General features: G+C 49.9%; 2 non-coding genes and 2 pseudogenes across 2 annotated transcripts; 2 read left to right on the top strand and 2 right to left on the bottom strand.

Moving 5' to 3' along the window:
- The first annotated feature begins 300 nt into the window (after window positions 1–300).
- LOC118678157 lies at window positions 301–722 on the top strand (annotated as a pseudogene).
- A 3,136-nt stretch (window positions 723–3,858) lies between these two features.
- LOC118678142 lies at window positions 3,859–6,595 on the bottom strand (annotated as a pseudogene).
- A 2,024-nt stretch (window positions 6,596–8,619) lies between these two features.
- LOC118661722 lies at window positions 8,620–8,783 on the top strand. Its single transcript, XR_004969446.1, has one exon. It is a non-coding gene; the product is annotated as a U1 spliceosomal RNA (small nuclear RNA).
- Window positions 8,784–9,934: 1,151 nt separating this feature from the next.
- Window positions 9,935–10,098, bottom strand: LOC118661678. The gene has a single exon (XR_004969437.1). It is a non-coding gene; the product is annotated as a U1 spliceosomal RNA (small nuclear RNA).
- Between the last annotated feature and the right edge of the window lie 42 nt (window positions 10,099–10,140).

Raw genomic sequence — 10,140 nt, 5'->3', positions numbered from 1 at the left:
CCTTTCTCTGTCCCTGGATGAGTCCTCAGTTCCCAAGTCCTGTAGATCTCTTAGCAACGTCTCTGTCATCCACATCTGATCTCCCTACCCCTCGGCTTGACTATTGACATAGGCTCCTATGGCAGCCTTGTTTTGCTTTTGTTCCCTCTGCAATCCATGCTACTCTCTACTGGCAGAGGGACCCTCTTCCAGCACATCTTTGCTTTGGATGATTTCCTTCCTAAAACGTCCTGATGTTTCATCTTTACCTCCTGATCTGTTCACCTTATTCTGAAGTATTCTTGGTGGCCCTCCATAATATGGTTCAATCCATCATGCCAAACTGATTTCCCTACACATATCCAGGACAATTTGCTTACTCAAGAATATGAGTGCCCTTTGGTCTCCGCGGCAGAAGCAAGATGACGAAGGGGACGTCCTCGTTCGGCAAGCACTGCAACAAGAGGCACACGCTGTGCGGCAGCTGGGGCTCCAAGGCCTAGCACCTGCAGAAGTCCACCTGCGGCAAGTGCCGCTACCCCGCCAAGCGCAAGAGGAAGTATAACTGGAGTGCCAAGGCTAAACGATGGAACACAACCGGGACCGGTCGCATGCAGCACCTGAAAAATCGTGTACCGCAGGTTCAGGCATGGATTCTGTGAAGGAACAACTCCTAAACTCAAGAGGGCAGCTGTTGCCGCATCCAGTTCATCTTAAGGATTTCAGTGATTAGTCGTGCAATAGATCTGGGTTTTCAAAAATAAAAATAAAAAGAATATGAGTATAGTCCAACCGGCGTGGCTCAGAGGTTGAGCATCCACCTATGAACCAGGAAGTCACAGTTCGATTCCCAGTCAGGACACATGCCTGGGTGGCGGGTCAATTCCCAGTGTGGAGCATGCAGAAGGCAGCTGATCAATGATTCTCTCTCGCCCTGACTGATTTGGCTCAGGGGATAGAGCGTCGGCCCTGCAGATTGAAGGGTCCCAGGTTCAGTTCCAGTCAGGGGCATGTACCTTGGTTGCGGGCACATCCCCAGTGGAGGGTGTGTGGGAGGCATCTGATCGATGTTTCTCTCTCATCAATGTTCCTCTCTATCCCGCTCCCTCTGTAAAAAGATCAATAAAACATATATTTTTAAAAAATTATTCTCATCATTGATGTTTCTCTCCCTCTCTCTCTCTCCCTCTCTCCCTCTCTCTCCCTCTCTCTCTTTCTCTCTCTCTTTCTCTCTCTCTCTCCCCCTTCCTCTCTGAATTCAATAAATATATTTTTTGAGAAAAGCAGTTTGTTACCTACAAGGGAGCACTCATATGAATGTCAGCTGATTTCTCAACAGAAACTTTGCAAGCCAGAAGGAAGTGGCAAGAAAGATTCAGAGTGATGTATAGCAAGGACCTACAGTCAGGAGTACACTATCCATCCCTGACCGGTTTGGCTCAGTGGATAGAGCGTCGGACTGCGGACTGAAAGGTCCCAGGTTCGATTCTCGTCAAGGGCATGTACCTTGGTTGCGGGCACATCTCCAGTAGGAGGTGTGCAGGAGGCAGCTAATTGATGTTTCTCGCTCATCGATGTTTCTCTCTATTCCTCTCCCTTCCTCTCTTTAAAAAATCATTAAAAAAAAAATATATATATATATATATATAAAAGATTACTCTCTCCAGCAAAGCTATCATTTAGAATTGAAGGTCAGATAAAGAGCCTCACAGACAAGAAAAAGCTAAAGGAGCTCATCACCATCAAACCAGTATTACGTGAAATGTTGAAGGGCATTCTCTCTTTTTTCTTTTTTTTTTAAATATATTTTATTGATTTTTTTACAGAGAGGAAGGGAGAGGGATAGAGAGTTAGAAACATCGATAAGAGAGAAGCATTGATCAGCTGCCTCCTGCACACCCCCTACTGGGGATGTCCCTGCAACCAAGGTACATGCCCTTGACCAGAATTGAACCTGGGACCCTTCAGTCCCCAGGCCAACACTCTTTCCAGTGAGCCAAACCAGCTAGGGCAAAGGACATTCTTGAAGAAGAACAGCAACAACAATAAAATAGCAATAAATACATATCAATCAACATTTGAAATCAATAAACAAACAAGGAGTCTAATAAGCAAAATAAACCGATGAATACAATAGAACCAGTGGCATGGAAACATGGTACAGACAGATGAATCTCAGAGGAAAGGGGGAGGAGTCATTGGGAAGAGATTAACCAAAAAATTTATATGCATATATGCGTTTGCTATGGTCACAGACAATAAGGTGGAGGGGGCCTAGGGCAGGACAGGAGCTGGGTGGAGGGTGGCAATGGGGGAAGGGGGAGAAGGACATCTGTAAGACTCTCAACAATAAAGATTTCTTGTAAAAAGAATGTGACAGACTGTCAAACTACAACGGGAAGGCTGGGGAGGGTTGGGGGGCGGGAGGGTGGGGGTAAGAGATCAACTGAAGGACTTGTATGCTTGCATATGAGCATAACCAATGGACATAAGACACTGGGGGGTAGGGGAGGCTGGGGGAATGTCAAGGGAGGGGGGAAGGAGACATATGTAATACTCTTTGTAATACTTTAAGCAATAAAACAATAAAAAATAAAAAAAGAACGTGACACCAGTGGATTAAAAAAACTGTGGTACATCTACACAATGGAATACTATGCTGCTATAAAAAGAAGGAACTTTTAACATTTGCAACAACATGGATGGAACTGGAGAGCATTATGCTAAGCGAAATAAGCCAGTCGGAGTAAGATAAAAAGAACGTGATGCCAAAAAAAGGCTAAAGTTTTAGTTTTCTTTCTTTCTGTATTAATTGGTATTAACTTATTAGTCAATATTCTTTGGTTATAGCTATTTATTTTTAAAGCAAAATCATTTCTGAGTTTTATTTAGCATTGTATCTGAGGCACTAATGAGAGGAAAGAAAGAACATGAAGATCAATCTCACATTCAATTTTAAGGAGTCTTGAGATAATGAAAGCACCCAATCTCCAAAGTATCAAATGCCTTATTTTTACAAAATATCTGCAGTCTTTCCAATCTGAAGACTCCAACACCGTTCTGATGTTTTCCCTATTCCAGCCTAGAAGGCTATGGACAAAACAACACAGGAAGCTTTTCTGGGCAAAGGAGCCTCAGAGCGAGTGTGATGTCAACCCTGAGAATCAAGTCATATGGCCTAGTGTTCAACCAACACAATGCTACCGCAAGTTTGAAAGCCTTAGCACTCATATCTCTAGATGGAGACAATTCTCTTTAAGCTACATTTCATAATTACATAGAACTGTCGGGGTTCTTGTTCCAGCATTAAGAAGGGTTCAGCAATCTGGAGAAGGCTGTGCGTAGATTAAATAGGAGTCCAGAGACGAAATATAATTTTGAAAGGCATTTGGGGGTCAGAGGAGCCTAGTTTAAAGGAAACTAAGATCTCCTGTCCCAGGACCCCATGCTTTTTATGAACACAAATTGTCCTGAGGGGAAGCAGAGATATACACTTCAAAGGGTCAGGGTTTCCTATACAGAGTCCATTGTCAGATTTGGGGGAATTAGCCTACAGCTGTTCAGGTGTTTGGCCAGTAGGAGGCAGTAACATGTAGATTAAGATGCCCTGAGCTGTCTGGCAGCCAAGCAATCATCCCTTTTCAGGTTTGGGGAAATGCCTTTAGCCATTCCCAACAGGTGATAACATATGTGACTCAGCCCTTGTTGAGTCCCCAAGTTCCATCAACTTTTCTTTTTTATATATTTTATTGATTTTTTACAGAGAGGAAGGGAGAGGGATAGAGAGTTAGAAACATCGATGAGAGAGAAACATCGATCAGCTGCCTCCTGCACACTCCCCACTGGGAATGTGCCTGCAACCAAGGTACATGCCCTTGACTGGAATCGAACCCGGGACCCCTGAGTCTGCAGACCGATGCTCTATCCACTGAGCCAAACCGGTTAGGGCTCATTTCTCCATTTTATCCATGAAGGGTATAAGGAGTATCAAATTCCTCATTAAAATTAAGATACATGTTGTCTGATTTTTTTTATTTTTTTTTTTGCTTCAGCTGCTGTTTATTGACATACAGGTAGGCTCTATAGCAACAGGCCTAGAGGTGGCTGCAGTAGTGGGGATAATGAAGGTGGAGGATGGAGTTTGTCTGCAGCGACAGCTGAGTGGAGTGCAGGAACAGAGGCACACAATGCACAAGATGGGAGTGGGGGAGACTGAGGGGATTGGAGAAGCAAGTGAAGGCCAGGGCCAGACAGAGTCTGCTGACACTGGAACCACTGCCCTCTCTAGCTGGCTATCTTCTGAGCCAGGCCAGGCTTGGGAGTTCTCTGAGTGTCCATTTCTACAGGAACTGAATGGAGTGCACAGAGGAGAAGCTGGAGCGATTGCCCTCTATGTTCAGCTCCCAAGCCTCCAGTCCTGCACCCCTGCCTGTCTTGCTTGGGTAGGGCCAGACGGTAAGATGGGCAGCCTGGCTCTGGACTATACCTCACCTGAGCAGGGTCTTAGAAATAGCCATGCTTCACAGAGGCCTTAGTCTTCTTCCCTGGAGCCCCAGCCCGTCGGTGCCACACTACAGACCAAGTGAGCACTGCAAGCATCGCTGGCCTAAGGGGTGGGTTGGGGGAGGGGATGGGACAGGGGCTGGAGGAGGGGCTCTGGGGCCCACCAGGGCACAGGCACTATACGCATGGTGTTGGTGAAGCCAGAGCCAGGACGCCACCCGGTCAGCACAACGACCACATCTCCCTTCTTGAAGAAGCCTCGGGCCTTGCCAACATGCATGGCCAAGTTCAGCCGGAGGTCCACGTCCTCAGCCCAGGCCTCCTGCACTGGTCCTTACACAGCACAGGGAAGATGCTTCAGTGTAGGTGGGCCTGGCGAGCTCTCTGGTGATTACGGGTCACAGCAGTGATGGGAGCACGGGGCGGTACCTGGCCACCTGGTAAGCAGACCTGCCAGACTTGGTGAGGACAATTATAGCCCTACTGCAGCACTTGAAGGAGGCGTCTACGGCGCCCATGGTGGTGGCTTCTGTGGGGTTGCTGGTAAGGGCGCCAGGCAGTGGAGTTCCTCAAATAATTGCAAGTGGTAGATGGCGGCAATCAGGTGCTGCATGAGCACAGCCTCCAGGGTAGTCCCCTTTGGCCGTCTCTCCAGACAGCATGATGCATTCAGCTCCATCAGGGCTGCATTGGCCACATCGCTGCCCTCAGCCTGCGTGGGACGGGGCTTCTTGATCATGCCCTCCAGCATCTGTGTGGCACAGATGACAGGCTTCCCAGCTCGCTTGCACCGCCCCATCCTCATCTTTTTTTTTTAATTCTTTTTTATTATTATTTATTTATTTAAAATATATTTCTTTATTGGTTTCAGAGAGGAAGGGAGAAGGAGAAAGAGATAGAAACATCAATGATGAGAGAGAATCATCAATTGGCTGCCTCCTCCATGCCCCCCACTGGGGACCGAGCCCACAACCCAGGCATGTGCCCTTGGCTGGAATCGAACCTGGGACCCTTCAGTCCGCAGGCCAACGCTTTATCCACTGAGCCAAGTCGGCTAGGGCCCATCCTCATTTTCTGAGCAAGGAAGACCTTCTCTGTAGGAGCCTCAATGCCTAGATCACCAGGAGCCACCATGATCCCATCACTGGCTTCCAGGATCTCATCAAACCTCCGCTCTCCTTCAAGATTTTCGATTTTGTTGATTTTCTTGATGTTCTTTCCTTTTTCCCCCAGGACCTTCCTGACTTCATGGCCATCAGGTGCCTTGCGACTGAAAGACGCGAACACCGTATCTACATTCTGCTCCAGCCGAAACATCAGATCCTGGGTCTCCTTTTCTGACAGGCAGGTCCACAGCAGCCCCAGGGAGGTTCACGCCCTTCTTGCTGCCCAAAGTGCCACCATCTCCACCCCTGTTACCAGGAAGCCAGCCCCTTTCTCCTTCACCTGCAGAGAAATAAATCCATCACCCACGTAGATCTCGCTGCCCACTTCCGCCACCTTGCAAATATTCTTGCAGTCCAGCCACAGGGTGTTTCCCTCACACTTTTCCATGTAGGCCTTCTCCAGCGTGCTCTTGAGAGTGGCCCCTTTCTTCAGCTCCACCTCCGCGGTGCCGCTGCCCTTGATGAGCCCGGTTCGGATCTCAGGTCCTTTAGTGTCCAGGGCCACAGCTTTCAGTGCCCTGCACACGGTCTTGATGGTCTCCGCATGGTACTCGTGAGCTCCAGGAGAAAAAGTCATACGAGCCACTTTCATTCCAGATTGAATCATCTTTTTCAACGTCTCCACTGATTGGCAAGCAGGGCCGATGGTACAGTTGATGCCAGTGTTCCCGGCCGTGGTGGGCAGCGAATCAATGTCCAGGCGGCATATGTGCTCCAGGAACATGTCAGCCACGGCTGCGTGCAGCTACTGCGTCTGAATAAAGGCAGTGCCGACACCACTATGGGGCTGCGACATGGCTTCTGAGGTCCTCTGGCCAGGTCCGGCTGGAGCTACAGATGGGAGGTTCGGAGGTTCCGGAGGCGTCGCTGTCTGATGATGTACTCTCAAAAAATGGACAGTAACCCAAACACCTGAAGTTAAGTGTGTAATTCTCTTAATTTCTGACTTTCAGGTAGTTGTGAGGAAGGTACAAAGAATTCCTGGATACCCTTCACCCAGATTCCCCAAATGTACACATTATCACATTGGCTTAGTCCTTCCTCTTTACACACACACACACACACACACACACACACACACACATGCATCTATACATCTCATTTGTCTTAATCCATTTAAGTTGCAGATATGATGCCTCTTGACTCTTAAACACTTCAGTGTGAATTTCCTAAAACCAAATAATTCTCTTAAATCCTCATTACAATAATAAAGATCAGAAAGTTAACTGATACTATGCTTATCTAATCCACAGGCCTTTATTCACATTCCACCGGCTGTCCCAGTAATGTCCTTCACTTCAAAAGGAAATTCAAACCAACGTGTTGCACTCAGGGCATGTCTCTCTTTTTTAAAAAAATACATATTTTGTTGATTTTTTTTTTTTTACAGAGAGGAAGGGAGAGGGATAGAGAGTTAGAAACATCGATCAGCTGCCTCCTGCACACTCCCTACTGGGGATGTGCCCGCAACCCAGGTACATGCCCTTGACCGGAATCAAACCTGGGACCCTTGAGTCCGCAGGCCGACGTTCTATCCGCTGAGCCAAACCGGTCAGGGCAGAGCATGTCTCTTTAGACTGTTTTCATCTGGAAAAGTGGCTGGGTTTTTGTATCACATAGCTTTGGACACTATTGCGAGCACAGGCCTACAGAATGCCCCTTAATTTGGGTTTGTCAAATTATTGGGTTTAGGTTGTGCCCTTTTGGCAGAAATACCAACGGTGGTGTCGCTCTCTCGTGGATGTTTCTCTCCCTCTTTCTCTCTGTGTCTGTCTCTCCGCTACCAGCCTCCCTCCCACGCTCTCTCTAGAAAGCAATGGAAGAAATGTTCCGGGCTGGGGATTCACACCAACAGCAGCTACTACAACAAACAGGCTGCTGCACAGAGTCCCCATCTCCCCGCAGCGGGGCCGCCCCCGTCCTCCAGTCCGCCTCCCCCGGCTGCGCTCCGGGGACCGACCGCTCAGGAGCCACCATGTCCGCGGGAGGCGCCTTCAGCCTCCACTCGGCTCAAGAAGGAGCCTTCTCGGCGGAGGAGAGAGAGACCCGGGGGCCTGAGGCGGCCCCGAGCCCCGAGCCGGGAGCGTGACATTTCCGTTCCTCTCCTTTCAGAGGCGCGCCGCCCCCGCCCCGGCCCCCGCGTCGCCACCGCGAACGGCCGCCTCGACCCGACCTTCCGTCCCCTGTTCCTTTCCCTGCGGCTCGATGGGGTCACCGTCTAACCGGAAAGGCCCGGAACGAGGAGTGAAACAGTTTCCTGCCGCCCCAGCCGGTCTGGCTCCGTGGACAGAGTGTCCTGCGGACCAAAGGGTCCCGAGTTCCATTCCATTCAAGGGCACGTGCCGGGTCCGGGCTGCAGGAGGCACCCACTGGATGTGCTCCTCTCACATCCGTGTCTCTCTCTGTCTTTCCCTCTCTCTCCCGCTCCCCCTAAAGGTCAACGGGAAAGTATCCTCGGGTTGAGGAGTAACAACAACAACAACAACAATAGGACAGTTGGTGACGAAACTCTGATCTCAGTCTCTAAGTTGAACGGACTCTGTGCTGCGTGTCATTTCGGTTGACAGGAAGGCGAGACCAAGCCCGGGCCCTGACCCACCCTCGGTGGGGCCCTCACAAGTGCTGGGCGCCGGGTGCGGCGAGACCCCGTCCTCCCTCCCGGGTCGGGGACTCGTCTCCTCGCGGCCACAGGCGCGGATCAGAACCCGGAGACAGGGCGCCGGGGACGTCAGGCCGGGGGCGTGGCGTATGCAGATGAGCAGGCGCGCAGTGGCTGCCGGTCGCACTCCGCCGGCGCCCCCACGTCCCCGCATCCCGAGATGGACGCGCCCCCGGGGTTGCTGTCGCATCGGGCGCGGTTGTCGCTCGGGTCCCTGGGGCAGCGAGGGTGCCGCGGCGTGTTGAGTGTAGTGAGCGTGTGTGAAGAGTGTGTGGCGCGTGGGGGTTGGGGTGTGGGCGGGGGCAGCAACTCATACTTACCTGGCAGGGGAGATACCATGATCACGAAGGTGGTTTTCCCAGGGCGAGGCTTATCCATTGCACTCCGGATGTGCTGACCCCTGCGATTTCCCCAAATGTGGGAAACTCGACTGCATAATTTGTGGTAGTGGGGGACTGCGTTCGCGCTCTCCCCTGGTTTTTCCGGTTCCAAAAGCAGAAGTGTGCTTGTAGTATTGCGTGCGAAGGTGCGTGGCCTTTCTGTTCTTGACACTTCCACTTGGGAAGTGTTTTTTCTTCTTCTCCTAATAAAAGGGCTACAGTGGGCTTCAGTTGCTCTTGCATTCTCTTTACCCCCCTCCCGGCTTTCAGAACTTCTCAAACCAGTTTGACATTCTTAGCTGCTTACTACCCAGGTTCAAATCTTCCTCAGCACAGAACTGGGCAATCCCAAAGCAAATAATGCCTGACGGTGGGACGGTGGGACGGTGGGACGGTGGGACGGTGGGACGGTGGGTTTTCCCCAAAGTGCAGGTTCGGAATGAGAGGTCGTCGAAGTTCTGTCCTGCAGAAGCTGCTCATCGTGTTAGTTGCCTGCAGCCAAGGCTATCCTACCTATAGAGCTCCTTTTAAAATACATATATAATAGATTTCAGAGTGAGAGGGAGATAGAAACACCAATGATCAGAGAGAATCATTGATCGACTGCCTCCTGCATGCCCACCCCACCAGCTGGGGATCAAGCCTGCAACCCAGGCATGTGCCCTGACGGGAATCTAACCGTGACCTCCTGGTTCATAGGTCCATGCTCAACTGTTGAGCCACGGGGGCCTGTGAGGCTCCTCCCCCGCAGCAGACTGCCAAATTCTCCGGTTTGCCCTCGGTTAGTTATTGTAGAAAATTATTTGTATGATTAATGAAATAAAACACACCTCATGGTACGACAAAAGAAAAACAAAAAACACTAATATTTAGAAAAGAGAAAAGATTAAAAGATAATCTTACTACATTCACATTTTGATGTAGTTGATGTATGTGTATGTTTATGTAGACGTACATAAAGAAGTTTGAGAACAAACTGCTGAATATTTTGAAAATAAAGCAAATTTCAGACAGTTGATCTTGCTTGTGTTTCTATCTCCCTCTCACTCTGAAATCTATTATATATGAGAAGTTCTGAAAGTCGGGAGGGGGGTAAAGAGAATGCAAGAGCAACTGAAGCCCACTGTAGCCCTTTTATTAGGAGAAGAAGAAAAACACTTCCCAAGTGGAAGTGTCAGGAACAGAAAGGCCACGCACCTTCGCACGCAATACTACAAGCACACTTCTGCTTTTGGAACCGGAAAAACCAGGGGAGAGCGCGAACGCAGTCCCCCACTACCACAAATTATGCAGTCGAGTTTCCCACATTTGGGGAAATCGCAGGGGTCAGCACATCCGGAGTGCAATGGATAAGCCTCGCCCTGGGAAAACCACCTTCGTGATCATGGTATCTCCCCTGCCAGGTAAGTATGAGTTGCTGCCCCCGCCCACACCCCAACCCCCACGCGCCACA

This window comes from Myotis myotis, unplaced genomic scaffold (assembly GCF_014108235.1).
Source record: "Myotis myotis isolate mMyoMyo1 unplaced genomic scaffold, mMyoMyo1.p scaffold_m19_p_1, whole genome shotgun sequence".
Lineage (NCBI taxonomy): Eukaryota > Metazoa > Chordata > Mammalia > Chiroptera > Vespertilionidae > Myotis > Myotis myotis.
This window is presented reverse-complemented; position numbering and strand designations above follow the sequence as displayed.